Genomic DNA, 14797 nt, shown 5'->3' with positions numbered 1-14797 from the left:
TCCAGAAGATGAAGCATTACTATGAAAAATCCAAGCATAGGACTAAGTCCTGAACTAATTAAAAAGCAAAAGGAAACCCTAAGGCATCATCCCAAAGAAAGGAATGTTAAGTCTACTGCTCTTGTTAGGGGTGAATTTTAGTAGAGACCCACTACTGCTGGCATAGTTTAGGCTTTAACCCCGTACAGAAATTACTTGCATACGAATTCTAAAACATAGAAGATAAACAATGCGAGAGCATAACACATAAAACACATATACACAGAGATTTCCCCTGGATCCCAAAACTGGGACTACCAACTTGATTTTCATTATGTTCCATTTAATGTTTTAATACATATATATACATGCCGAAGCATCCAATACCATGGATTGAAAACCATCGCGCCCAAAACCACGTGCGAAAATCATGCACAAAACCATAGGTAGGTCCACCCACCTAATATAAGGTCCAAAAAAAATTCCTTAAGGCGCTACCCCGGACCCCATAGAGGGAGGTAACTGCCCCCCTCAAACCCCCTGATACACTAACGTGGCTAGTCATGGAAAGAATATAAAACAACCCAACATAGAGAATGGTTCTCTCATCTTATAAGAGAGAAAGCCAAGGGTTCCAGAGGAGAAGCTATGAAGTTGTAGACTCGTGGAGAAAAGCATAGGAAGAGAGATTGTATTCAATAATAGAAGAATGGCCCAATACTGTACAATGTGTAGGAAGGGGAGACAATGAATTGTGTGGCTTAGAGAATACCACACATCTATGTAGCATTAAGCAATAGACAATCAAATCACGAAGCCTGAGTGATATAAATGGAAGGTATGGTAAATAACTAATTTGTTTTAGTTTTGATTGAACTTGGCTCCAATTTCAGTTACATAAGTCCAAAAGTTGTAGAAAAGTGTACATTGTAGAATAAAACCCATGAAAAGTCATGGTTAGTCCAGTTAGTAATGGGGACTAAGAGGTGAGTTGAATATGGTGAAATCATACTCGATAATGATAAATGACATGACCATATATGCAAACCTGAATGTGCTACCATTGGGTCCATATGACATGATCATTAACATGGATTGGATAATATCTCATAGAACAAAATTTGACTTCTACAACAAGTTGATGGAGTGTATTAATGATAAAGGAGAAAGGACAACATTGCAGGGAAAGAGGAAACTCGTGACAGTTCAAAAAATCATTGTGCTGCAATTGAAGAGGTGCAACAGGAAGGGGTGTGAATTGTACACTATTCAAGTGACTAGTGAATCAAAGGTTGATAATTATAGAATGGAAGAGAAACCAATAATAAAAATAATTTAGCAATTCATTTTCCGAAGAGATTATAAGACTGACACTAAGGAGGGAAATTGAATTCTCGATACTTACTTCTAGGATCGGTGCTAGTGTCAAAAGATCCATACCATACCAATAAACTAGAGTTGGTAGAGTTCAAATTGCAATTAAAGGAAATGTTGGATAGAGGATATATCAAATCATGTGCCTCACCCTAGGGAGCACTTGTATTGTTTTTAAAGAAGAAAGGTGGCACATTGAGTTTGTGCATCGATTATAATAAATTAAAAGAATCCATGATAAAGAACTAATATCGTTTGCTAATGATAGATGATTTGTTTAATTAATTTAGAGGATTTGTGTTATTTTCAAAGATTGACCTAACATTGGGGTATTGATGTTGCTAGGAAAAACGCGCTCCAAAATTTTTCCTATAATTGAATTTTGGAGCCTATTGTGGATCTTTCAATCGAGTTGTTCTGTAGTCACTTCTTGGTTGATTGATACTCTGTTAAGTCTTTGAGATGCTTTCTTGGATTAGGTGTAGAAGTCACATACTCACACATGTTCAGTCCATAACAAGTTCATGAGCACATTATTTTAAGAAAGTTTGATCAAGCTCGCACAATCCATCAAGAAAATACCTATGCAATTTTCAATCCATGTCGATAGTCAATGTGCATTGACATTGACAGTCTCTCACTTCCAGTTGTGTTTGTACTTATATTTTGGTGAGTTTTTCAAACTATCACTTATGTGCACCTTTACTTTCACAAGTGTCATATTCATGTTTTAGACTATCGATTTTTCTTTCTTTCACTTTAATTAGTGTCGTTTTCATGTTACCTTCACTCTGGAATGTGTCACTTACACTTTTTTTCACATATTGCGAGTGTTGTTCACACTTCTTTTCATATAGAAAATGTTGTCTTTAGCATGGCAGACATCACACATCGTATAAAAGTACTTTTTGTTTGTTTCAATGGGTAATATTTGTGTTAATGAGTTTTTCTTATCATGTAAACATGTATCACACTCATTCCCAAAGTTTCAAGCATTGTTGCACAAGTGTTGTCCTTATCGTCGCAAAGTGTGTCTTTAGTGTCACACTTGGGTTGAGTTGTCACAATGTTGTCGCATTGAAGAAAGTATGTTGTTTATGTGTTTTGAGTGTCTTGGGTTGCATCTTCAAGTTATCTAAGTTTTTGATTATGCTCAAGTCTTGTTCTTGTCCAACTTCAATTCACTAATCCCACACTTATTCAAAACTAGGAAAACTCCCCAATAGGGTCACTCAACCTCATCGAGCCCTCTTGAACTGTGCACTACATCGTCTCAATCCTCAAGTAGAAACCTTACCTCTTGGAACTATAGAATGTATATCCTCTACCTCCCAGACCTGCACACTACGCAATCTCAAAGCTCAAGCCCAACCCCTGAGCTCCAGAACTGCGTAATTTTTGTCTCCATCCCAGCTTGAACTATGCATTTCACAGTCTCAGTCCTCAACCTACGTGTTTGGAAACCTCAAGCCTCAAGTCCTCAGCCTGATACCTTAAGCCCCTCAACTGCGCATATGACTAGCCTTAGCTTACCTAAACTGTGCACTGCACAATCTCAAGGCTCAGTCTAGGTCCCTAACCTCCTAAGATACTCAACTGCAAAACTCCTAAACCTATTTGTAGGTTTTAAACCCGTACAGAAATTACCTGCATATGAATTCTAAAACACAGAAAATAAACAATGCAAGAGCATAACACATAAAACACAAATACATAGAGGATTTCCCCTGGATCCCAAAATTAGGACTACCAGATTGATTTTTCATACTGTGTGAACAACACTCGCAATATGTGAAAAACCATAGGTAGGTCCACCCAACCTAATATAGGTTCCAAAAAAAATTGCCCGGGGTGCTACCCCAAACACCGTAGAGGGGGGCTACCCGCCCCCTCAAACCCTCTGTGAACCCCCCGCTGCGCAATTGGCGCAAAGAAGGGGGGTTCCACCCCCCCCTCTAACCACCGGTTAGTTAGGGGGCCTAGTCGTGGAAAGAATATAACACAACCCAACACTGTCTTCCATCCTATAACTGTTTTATAGCTCAGTCAATGGCTACCATAAAGCCTGTTAGACTAGGGGATTTTCCAACTAATATCGTCTTATCATGAATGGATTTCAGTTGTAGGTAATCTATCCTCTCATTACAAGATGATGATGGAGGAAAAGGAGGAGACCATGCTAAAATACACCTATGGAGCTGATAAGATAAGATGATAATCAGGCAAGAAGATGAAGAAATTCCAAATTATAATAGAAGATCAAAGATCTAGGCCACGTGAAGACTCCATACTGATTCACAAGCCATATGGAGGTGAAAGAAGAGATCATGTTCTATGTTTCAAGGAGACACAACACAACCAACAACAAGAACGATAGCTTGGCATTTCCACATCATCATGCAGTCCATGTCATCAATGTCATGTTATATCCTGTCACTAGTCATCATGTGCCACATCATTTGTGGACTATGTAGATTTTATACGAGAGAAATGTGATGTAAATTGGAATTCCAAGAGTCATCCATGCAATGTGAGAAGTCATGTAGGAAGTCAAAATTTCATAGAGAAGTTGAACAGTCGTGAGGGGAGTCCAAGAGTCACAAGGGAGGTGAATGATCACCCCATTTGTTATATATACACCCTCATTTTTCATGGAAAGAAATTTCTACCTTCGCTCCTCCTACGAGGCATTGGAGAGGAAGATAATTGTTTTCGAGGAGCAAGTGACTACTCTAAAGCTCCACTATTGGGGCTAGTGGTGTTCATTATCTTGATGTATCTTGGAATTTTTACTTAATTCAGAAGCTCATTGAGCCAACACGCCTTCATGCATATGTCATCAATATTGTAAGAATATTCTTTGAATGTTTGCGATGTATGCTGTTTTCATATGTACTAAGTAAATTGAACTATTTATGTGGCTTTGGTACTTATCTTTTTTAATGTGTGGTGTATTTGCTTTAAAAATATTTGCTTCCTTGTGAACTATTTTGTTTGTTGTTCAACGATTCATTCATATGTATATTCTCGTGTGCCTTTTCTAGCTTAGTATTATTACTTGTCTCTAAAGGGCCCACTATTCTCTTCCCTTTCGGTAGAAGGACCTTGATACTTTCTGTAGTTGAACATTTCACAAGGAATATTCACTTGTTTATCCAAAAGTACTTGTGTATGACTCTCTTGTGTTTAAATTTGTAGTCAAGGAAAATCTATAAGGATGCATGGAAGTTGGGATGATATTTTGGATGGGGCTCCTACCCCAAACAGTGTGAGGTCTAATTGGGACTTCATATTGGAGATACACCCTTGGTTGATAGATTTCAACACCATCAATAGGTGCCATCAGGTATGCATCAAAGATGAATGCATTCACAAAGTGACATTTAGGACCAGGTATGGGTACTATGAATTTGTGGTTGTTCCATTTTGGCTCACAAAATCCCAAACAAGATTTATGTGTTTAATGAATGATGTTCTTAGTCCATATTTTGAAAAGTTCGTGTTGGTTTTTCTCAATGACATATTAGTTTATTAAAAAGACAAAAACATGAAAGTCATTTGGAAATAATGTTGCAATTGTTGAGAGAGAAAAAGCATTATGCTAAGCTCATCAAGTGTGACTTCTTCTAGTCACAAGTCCCTTATTTGGGACATATTTTCTCCAAAGGAGTGGCAGTAGACCCTGACAAGATCAAGGCCATTATGGAGTGGCATACTCCTTATAATGTGGCAGAAGTAATATCCTTCATGGGATTTTCTGTGTATTACTCAACATTCATTCAAAATTTACTCAAGATAGGACATCTAATCATGACATTTCAAAGAAAATGAGTTAAATTCCAATGTAAAAAATGTGTAGACAACTTTGAATAGCTAAAATATCTGCTCACACATGCACTAGTATTAAGAATAACAAATCTAGAGAAATATTTTGTGGTGTGCACAAATTCGTACAAGGAGGGGCTTGGTGGAGTCTTGAGGCAAGAAGGACAAGTGGTATTTTATGAATCAAGAAAACTAAATGAGCATGAGAAAAATTAATTCACTCGTGACTTAGAGTTAGCAGCGATAGTGCATGCCTTGAAAATGTGGAGGCATTATCTCCTTGGAAGGAAGTTCATCTTGATGTTATATCATGGAGGGTTGAGGTATCTATTTCATCATCCGAAGATGAATGCAAGATAGGCAAGATAGATAGCATTGATTAGTGAATTTGATTTTGAAATAAAATATATTAAAGGGAAGGAGAACAAAGTATCAGATGCATTCAAGAAGAGGTTGCAAGTAGCTTGTGTGGTAGTTATTAGTACTTGCAAAATTGACATTAAAGAAAATATTGATGACGATACAACAAGATGAGAATTACCAATAAGTGAAAGAATTCTTGCAATAAGAGCAATAAGGGGCATTGAGAAAAAAATACTCCCTCACAGAGGATGGACTACTAAATTTTAAAGCAAGATGATACATACCTTGCATGGTCAACCTGAAAAAAATCATCTTTGATGAGTTTAATAAAATACCATGTTTTGGTCATCTTGGTTATTAGAAAATGATAACAACTATGAAAAAGTGTACTATTGGCCACACATGAAAAAGGATGTGGCTGATGTAGCTGAGTACATTGCCAAGAACTTGGAATTTCATCAAGTGAAGGTGGAGTGTAGGCATCCAATGATATTGTTGTAACCAATGGCCATTCTTGAGTGAAAATGGGAAGACATTTCCATGGATTTCATCACCGGACTACCAAGGACACCTAGACAACATGATTCCATAATGGTAGTGGTGGACAAGCTGAGTAAGGAACCTCATTTAATAGTTGTCAAATCCACTCACCAAGAAAGTGATATTGCTTAGATTTTTATAAAGGAAATAGTTAGATTGCATGGTGTACCCAAGAATATCATCTCAGATATGGATGCTAAGTTCACTTATAAGTTTTGGAAAACACTATTTGCTAGACTTGGAATAGAATTGGCATTTAGCACAATGTATCAACGTCAAATGGACGTACAGACTAAAAGGATAAACATGGTGCTGGAAGAAATGCTGAGAATGTATCTCATGCATCAACCTAAGAGGTGGGAAGAGTTTCTACCACTAGTAGAATTTTCTTATAAAAATGGGTACCAAGAATCATTGAAAATGAGTCTTTTTGAGGCTATGAATGGTAGGAAATGTAATGCACATATCAACTGGAATGATCCAGTGAATAGGGTGCATATTGGACCTTATATGCTAGAGGAGATGGAATATGAAGTAAATTCTATCAGGAAACAATTGAAAATAGCTTAGTAGGGAAAAGATCTATGTAGATCAGTAAATAATACATAAGGAATTCCAAGTGGGCAAACATTTTTACCTCTACATTAGACCAAGGAAAATTTCACTAAATATTGGGCTTGTGTCAAGTTGGCACCAAGGTTTTGTGGACCATTCCAGATCTAGAAAGAGTGGGGCTAGTGGAATATAGATTGCCTTTGTCACCCATAGTGAAATCACATGATGTTTTCCATATTTCCTTTCTTAGAAAGTGTGTCCATCATTAGGGCAATTTTGAGGTCTAAAATGGGCCTCCTAAGAAAAATGTACAACCAAAATAAAAATTATAAGGACCAATAGGATTCAAGATGATGATGTAAACCATAGGGGATGATTCACCATTTTTAGAGTAAAAAAGTAAAAAGATTAAAAAATAATAAAATAGCAAAACTACTTTTTCAACTCATATTTTTAACTTATCTCCCTAATTTTTTACTCGAATTTCGAGTGGGAGTACTCACTGGATGAAAAATTTAATTCCTCATCCAAGGAATACCCATGTTGCATACTTTCGATGGAACCCACTACACGAAAACTGAGAAATACATGGAAAAACGTGATTGGAATCACGATTTTCATGTATTTCTCATTTTTCATGTAGTAGGGTCCATTGAAAGTATGCAACATGGGTACTCCTTGGCATGGAAACTTTGAAGGGCTAATATTTGCAAGTGAGCTAATTTTCCTTAATTTTTCCAAAACAAAGTTTCGTTAATTCACATTTTTGCTAAAAAGGATTTGCCCAAATTTTATACTATACAACTATTTTACCTTAAGAACCACTAAATTTTAGATAGGGACTATATAAAATTATTAGTCATTTGAAAATTTTTACAAAAATATCACCAAACATTTTAAAGACTGCATATTATAGATTTGTGAGATTCACCAAGGTATACAAACTTTAAGATAAATTTCCATCCTTAAAATTCTCCTTGCTTCTTGGATGAGGAATCAAATTTTACATCCAACAAGTGTTGACGTTCGAAATTTGAGTAAACCCATAGGGAGATAATTTGAAAATACGAGTTGAAAAAATAGTTTTTTCTTCTTTCCCTCTAAAATTTGATGATGTAATCTAATCTTATTTTATTATTTCCACTATTATTTTATAATTTCCTTAGGAGGCCCATTTTAGACCTCAAAATTCCCCTAATGGATGTTAATTTTTTTTTTATTGGTCTATGATGCAGGTGGTATTTGAGGGAGAATTCCAACTAGATCCATTTTGTATTCTAGATTGGAGGCAACGCAAGCTTTGGAATCGAGCAATTGAGTAGGTCAAGGTGTAATGGATGGAATTTGGAACAGATGAAGCCACTTTGGAAATGATTGATTAGATGAGGGTATCATACCCATTTTTGGGTTTTTAATATAATGAGATTCATTTGTATATAAATCTCATTACAAATCTTGCGTTCGGTATAAGAAGCAGTTGAATTGTGTTCAGGTATAGAACACCAAGGATGATGTTCCTCTACATGGGTGGACATTGTAACAACCCATTTTGGCTACTTATCATTGTGAATTTGTAATTCATGTAAATATATGAATATGACACAGATTTAGAGTTTGGGGAGGACTTGCTTGGGAATTTGTTAACTAAATTTTCTCTTGACTTAGTTTAATGGAATCCATGGTAGGAAGGGAGGTAGAGTATGGATCTATTGAGTAGAGGAAAACCCCATACCAACTCTATTCCTCATGGTATCTGTCGTGTGATTAACATGCAATAGTAAACGAGGGGTTCAATGGGGGAAAAAGAGGAGGTGACAGGAAAGAATGAGGGATCATCATTCAGATTGGCATTGTGATAACACTATGAAAATACACAAGCGAGACCAATTAAAATCAACATGGTTTCTAATGGAAGAATATCACTAACATAGGCTTGTGTTATGTGTATGTTAGGTTAGGGATATGAGAATTATGAGTGAACTCAAGGGAAAAAGAAGAACATTGGGCCCAAGCATTACTGCAAGAGCGGGAGCACATCAAGGAATGTGGTTGATAATAAGTTCAGTAGGTGGAGATACTATGTATTATAGAGACCTGCTAGGTTGAGAAGGTGGAAAATTAGTGTGCTTTGGATTCCTGGTTAGAAGATCGTAAGCTTTATGTGTTTCAGATATATCTATAGGGTTAGAAGATGGATATTTAATGTTCTTTGGATACTTGGTTGAATTGGTGGAGACACTGTGGGATATAATCCTATACTAATAAGTTGTATATTGGGCGGTCTCTATACTCTTGTGTGATCATATTGATTGGCATCAATTTAGATTTCCTTGAGCACTTACTCCTTAGACTTTGGATTTGGCTCAAGGGTGATCAACTGTAAGAAAGATTGCAGTGTAGTTGGCCTATGGTTGGGAGGAGAGTGGAAGATCCTCTTTTAGTTGTGTGTTATTAAGCTATAAATATAAGTGTATTCACTTGTATTCCATTTGTGTTATGAATGTTTAATGATTTTGTAATGGGCTATCACAATGGTTATATCAGAACTGTCTATGTAGGAATTGTGTTATTTCAGGTTGTCTTTAATGAGATGTATATGTGGTTGTTCTCATTGTTTGAGGGGCCTCATGACTGCTGGGTTGCTGATACTTTTATTTGTTATAGATCTAATTTATAATGTGTGGATGTCATTTTTGGCATGCCCAAGGTTATTTACTAGTTAAGGCCATTGGTTATGTTTATGTTGCATTACATTTTTTATCATTGGGTCTCATGGTATTTTCTTGCACCCATATTGGGGTGTGGAATGTTGTTACTATGCTTAAAATGAAAAGTTGTATTATCCATGACTTGACTTGTTTCAACGCTTGGTAAAAGGTATGTTCATAGCTTATTAGATGGTATCATGTCCATTAAAGGTGTCTGAATATCAGAGTGGAAATGAAGCACTCATTTCTATAAGGAAGAATGTTTTAAGCAACATTGGTATTCCAAGGAAGCCTAGTAAAGTCCCTTAAATCCTTAAGTTCCTAAGCTTGTGCATTATAGGGCGATAGGTTTGCGCTGAGGAGAAATGAGCTTGATACAATTAAAAATGAAAGTCGGGGATTTTGCAAATGATGTGGAGTTAATGGAAGCAACGAATGGGAAAATCCCCATTGCTTGCCATGGATTATTCACATTGCACCATACCTGGGTCGCTAGGAGAAATTTTTGAAATGGGGTGCTATTGACAAGAGGAGTGGGGCAATAAAATGGAAGTCACATGCCACTGAGTTTTCCATCATGATTCTTAGGTGCAATAAGAGTTTCTCTCAAATGTGGGCATGTCTGCATTGTTGAAGAAGGGTGTACTAGAAAACCTATCCATCTCTACATGGGAAGGTATCGCTTTCCACGAAGGTCTGAGACATGGTGAGACCCTAGGCTTGATATGAGGTGGAAAATGCCTCGTACGAAGGGGAGACTACATGGTTTCCACATAAGGTTCTAGGCAATGTTAACATGTGGATTGGTCAAGCTAAGGACATGGAATATTTATAACATGACATGTGGTAGGAAATAATGGTATTTTTGTAGGGCCAAGTGGTCAGTTTTCATGTAACACATCACCCTGAAATCATCATGATATCATTAGGTTAAAGTAAGTGGGTGTCATGGAGGATGATGCTAACGTGGCACATAGGTGGCATGTGGAGGTGGGTTGTGGTGCCACCTGGCTTGTATTTTCCATCTAGTATTAATGTAGAAATTGCATGTGGATGGGTGACTCATCATTGTGAATCACGGGCCTCGACAATGTTTTTCAGTATTTATCCTAATGTGAGCCATGATGAATGGAAGCTACTAAATAAGAAGTCTCTTCATCTCTTAACTTGAATTTGCTTTTCATGTCATGGGTGTTTGGGAGTGGAACACTCTTTGTGGTTGGAGTGGTGGTGTGATGGTGTGGTAGTGTTATTAGATGGTGGGTGCCACGTTGGACCTCATGTGGGGTGGCAGTGCCATGTGGGTACCATCTGGCAAGTCCTTACTAATGTGGGAGGTGTTAAGAGGCCAAATTTGAAATGGGCATAACCTTTGATCTAGGAGTCAAAGAATAAAATTTATATCATCAGAAACCTCTTGATGATCTAGACAGCATGGTGTGTCCAAAGTGAATTCTACACACTTTGGAAAAGTAGAATTTTTGTAACCCCGCGTCCATGATGAAACAATGGAGGTTGGGTTAATTGAAAGTAACACCTCCCTCTAGGCTTGGGAAGTCCAAGGGGGTGGGAGGGAGTATTAAAAATGCAATGTAGTGGTTATTATATTTATAGATAGATAGATATTGTAAAAAAAATTGTTGTATATAAATAATGAAATTATAAATTTACATAATTTCTTTCGGTAATAGATAGATATAGAGAAAAAAATTGTTGTAAGTTAATGAAATATAAATTTACAATATTTTTCATAAATGTCCTCCAAAAATTGATGTTAAAAAGAAAAGAAGTATTAATCCATTTATTTATAGCTATTTTCTTAAATTTACTAGGTCTATTAGATTGTTTAATCTATTAAATTGTTTTCTTATAATTTTAAATAAAATTTTACATAATAATTTTCCCTCATTGTTAGCTCATCACCTATTGAAAAATGATCTATGTAAATTATTAAAATATAGAGAGACTAATATACTATTTTTTTGTAAGTCGATATTTTATATTAAATCAATTCAAAGATACATCATGAGAAGCTTGCTTTCAAACCGTGTGTGGCCTCATTGCTACTAGACTTGTTGGTTAGAAGATGAGGGAAAAAAAACATAGACAACGACAAAATAAATTTGTGATACCTCATACAGATAGACCATATTAACCAAAAAAGACTAAGAACCAACATGCATCCCACTATCATCCTCGAGTAGCTACATTACCCATATTTGGAGCATCTGGGTCATTTTCAGGTGGCTAGGGAGGATGAAAAGCCTCATGAACGTGAGCCTCCATATGAGCCAAACAACCTTATAGCCGGTCCCACTTGTATTGAATCCGCTTAAGGCGATGACATAGAGAGAGAAACCTATCAAGGATGTGCCACTGGTTGTGTTGGAGTTCATTCATAAATTCTATGACATCATTGTGGGTGTTGTGCTTGTCTCTCGCTAATTTCTCCACTAATAATGTAACCTATCAAATTTCAGCTTCCAAGAAATCGAATGGAGGGGGTAGATCAACTCTCCCAGGAGTGTTGGTAGGTTGTTGGGCTATCTCCTCGCCAATGTCCCTCAAATACACCAGTTGGACCACTCCTTGGCCATGAGGACCAGTGCCCCAGTGAGCACGTCCACATTGATGTTGCATCGGCCCATCACAGACTTGTCCACTTTGATGTTTCATTGGCCCATCACAGACTTGTCCACATTGATGTTGCATTGGCCCATCGCAGACTTGTCCACACAATTATCACAAGGAAACACTACAGACTTGTCCACACAATTCTGTAAAGAAAACACCCCTGAAGCTCTAATAGATAAGAGTCACCCAGGAAACCTCCCCCAAAAGAAACACAGTGCAATGAATGCCCAACAAGCCAAAAGAAACAGCACTAGGATAGGGCTGATGAAATATTGACTTCCACATAGGACTATACTTGCAATGCCCCACATCAAAATTCCACAGCCAAGGACGTGGCGCCCACCAAGTGACCACATAAGACATGAGACACCCTAATTCTTCCATCGTAAAGAGATGGATCAAAGTGCTAGAGCCTCCACTCCATTGAATCCCTTGAGAATAATTAGAAACAAGGAAAATGCTACAAATGTCTGAGAATTTGTTTCCTCCTCAAATTCATTCTTCAACAAACCCTAGGAATCCAACAATAATCCCCAAAAAATCACTACTAGACCAAGCAAGAAAGAGCTACTGAACTATAAAAATAAACCTACATGGAGAATGTACTAATGCACTAAAGCTGTCAGGGACAATGTGAGCTAACGCACCCATAACTCACCCTACCTAGAGTTCAAAATGTCTATATTTAGCCTGAACTCACCATTATGAACCAAGATCCAAAACAATTACACCCAATTCCACTTCCAAGACAAAATCGACCTTATATTTGTTGGAATCATTGCGTGATATGGAATTCACTAATCTATGGGCAAGGGATGGTCGAGGCAGAGATCCATCTTGAACACCTGAAGAAGAATTCCTCGTGCCAACCTTTTCACCCATCCCCCGAAAATAATAATTGTAAAATCTATCCAAACCAACAACAATGCTACTAAAATTTTTCTCTAGAATGTTTATCTCCCATGCTCTAATGATGTCATCCTTACCATGTATCATCACAATAATGCCACGTCAGTGAGAAATTAAGTTCCTCCCTATAAATATTAGGTCTACTAGTTACCACCCCCATCGGGGAAAGATTGTCTCTCGTGAGAAGGTTTTCCAATTTCTCAATGTCACCTGCATCCATGGGGGGGCATTAAGTAGCAAATTCTAGGTTGGATTCATGATTTCCCTAATTTTCCAAACAATCGACCACTTGGTTCCCTTATATGTGTGCATGCGAGGTAAAATCCTATCGAAAAGAAAGGAGAAGACCTTGAATCCTCAAGGCCTCATGTTCCAACCCCCAACATTTAACCACTTTGGAAATTGGGGAGCCATTAATCAGAGTTTCTGATCTAGGAGGATCCTAAAAGCCCAATTTTACGAAATTTTCAAAACTCAGCAAAACCTATATTAAATTGAAGAGCTCATTGTTATGAATTCAATGGCACAAATGACACCTCAATCCAACACCGTACGCAAAAGTTATGGTCTGCTGAAGTTTTTGGGAAACAACTAAACATTTTTTAGGAAGGACCCATAGGCTGCCATGTGGCAGTTGACATCAGTAGTCAGATGTTGACATCATCCTAATGGATGTTGATGTTAGCATGCTGACATGGTGGTATGGTTAGAAGGCTGCCAATCAAGGGACAGCACATGGTAGATGACATCAACAACACAGTAGTAGCTTAGTCAGTAGTATGGATGAATCATAACGTGTCACATAGTGCCTTGTGGATAGTCAGTCACTTTCTTAACTAAGTGATGTTTTGAAACTTTGCAGCATATGGAAAGAGCGAAATTGTCACCTGTTTAATTTGTCCAATATCCCCAAAAAAATCGGTGGTCATTTAGTAGGCTCCTAGCTTAAAATAATAATAATAAAAAATTAACAGCCAATGGGCCGCTCAACCAGGGGACCTATCGACCCTCATCCAACCATCTAACACATTTTATATATAATGAGGCCGACAAGAGTTGAAATTTCCTGGCGCAGTTGCCAAACAGACCACCGAAAACACCTAAAACAAGGCCAATATTTAAACAATGAACAAAAATCCAAAAAAGTACGTCGACATAGTTATAACAGTGACTAATTGGGGAAGGCGCGCGAGCTTGACCCGAGGACCTCTGCTCGAAAAATATGGCTCCTGCCATTTTCCCATTGGGCCACTTTTTGAATGGACCGCCCAATCACAGGTATTAAAACTCATTTCATTTAACTAACAAGAGAAAGGCAGAATAAAATGAAGTGTGCATAACCCATTTTTCCTGTGGAACCTTACTGAGGCGAGAACCACACCCTCCCTGGGTGCATTTTTCAAGAACAATTCTAGGAATCTTGTAAGGAATATTCCTAGAGAGAATCTTACAGGGAACCTTTAAACCCCTTAGAGGCTCCAGGGTCACTATGATAGAAACAGGTCAAGTTTATAATCAAATTTCATGATTTCTCACCAGGAATCCAACCGTGTTGTTTGTTTCTTCAGCAAGGTTGTGCATTTTCAGGCCATCCCAGAAATTGGAGGTATAAGGTGTAAATTTTTGTTTATGCATTCAAATATCAATTCTATCCTTTAGGCTATCAACAAAATGCTTTAATGGAATGGCAATATTTAATGTAAGGCAAGGGTTAGAGTGTGCAAAGTTTAAGAGAAGAATTCAGAAAACAAGCTTTAAACTTGGGCATTCCATTAGATTGACATGAGACTGTAACAAAGTATTTTGGTGCATTACATAACTATATAGGGAATTCTTTATTGTTGTTTGAGCCTGCTACTATTGATGTGGCTAGTGTGAAGGCCATTTATCTTGAAAGAAGGGTTAAACAT

The sequence above is a fragment of the Pinus tabuliformis genome, chromosome 8 (genome assembly GCF_031772625.1).
Source record: "Pinus tabuliformis cultivar Carrire ecotype Pingquan chromosome 8, CPIR1, whole genome shotgun sequence".
Taxonomy (NCBI): domain Eukaryota; kingdom Viridiplantae; phylum Streptophyta; class Pinopsida; order Pinales; family Pinaceae; genus Pinus; species Pinus tabuliformis.
The sequence above is the reverse complement of the archived record's forward strand: the minus strand, read 5'-3'. Positions refer to the sequence as shown.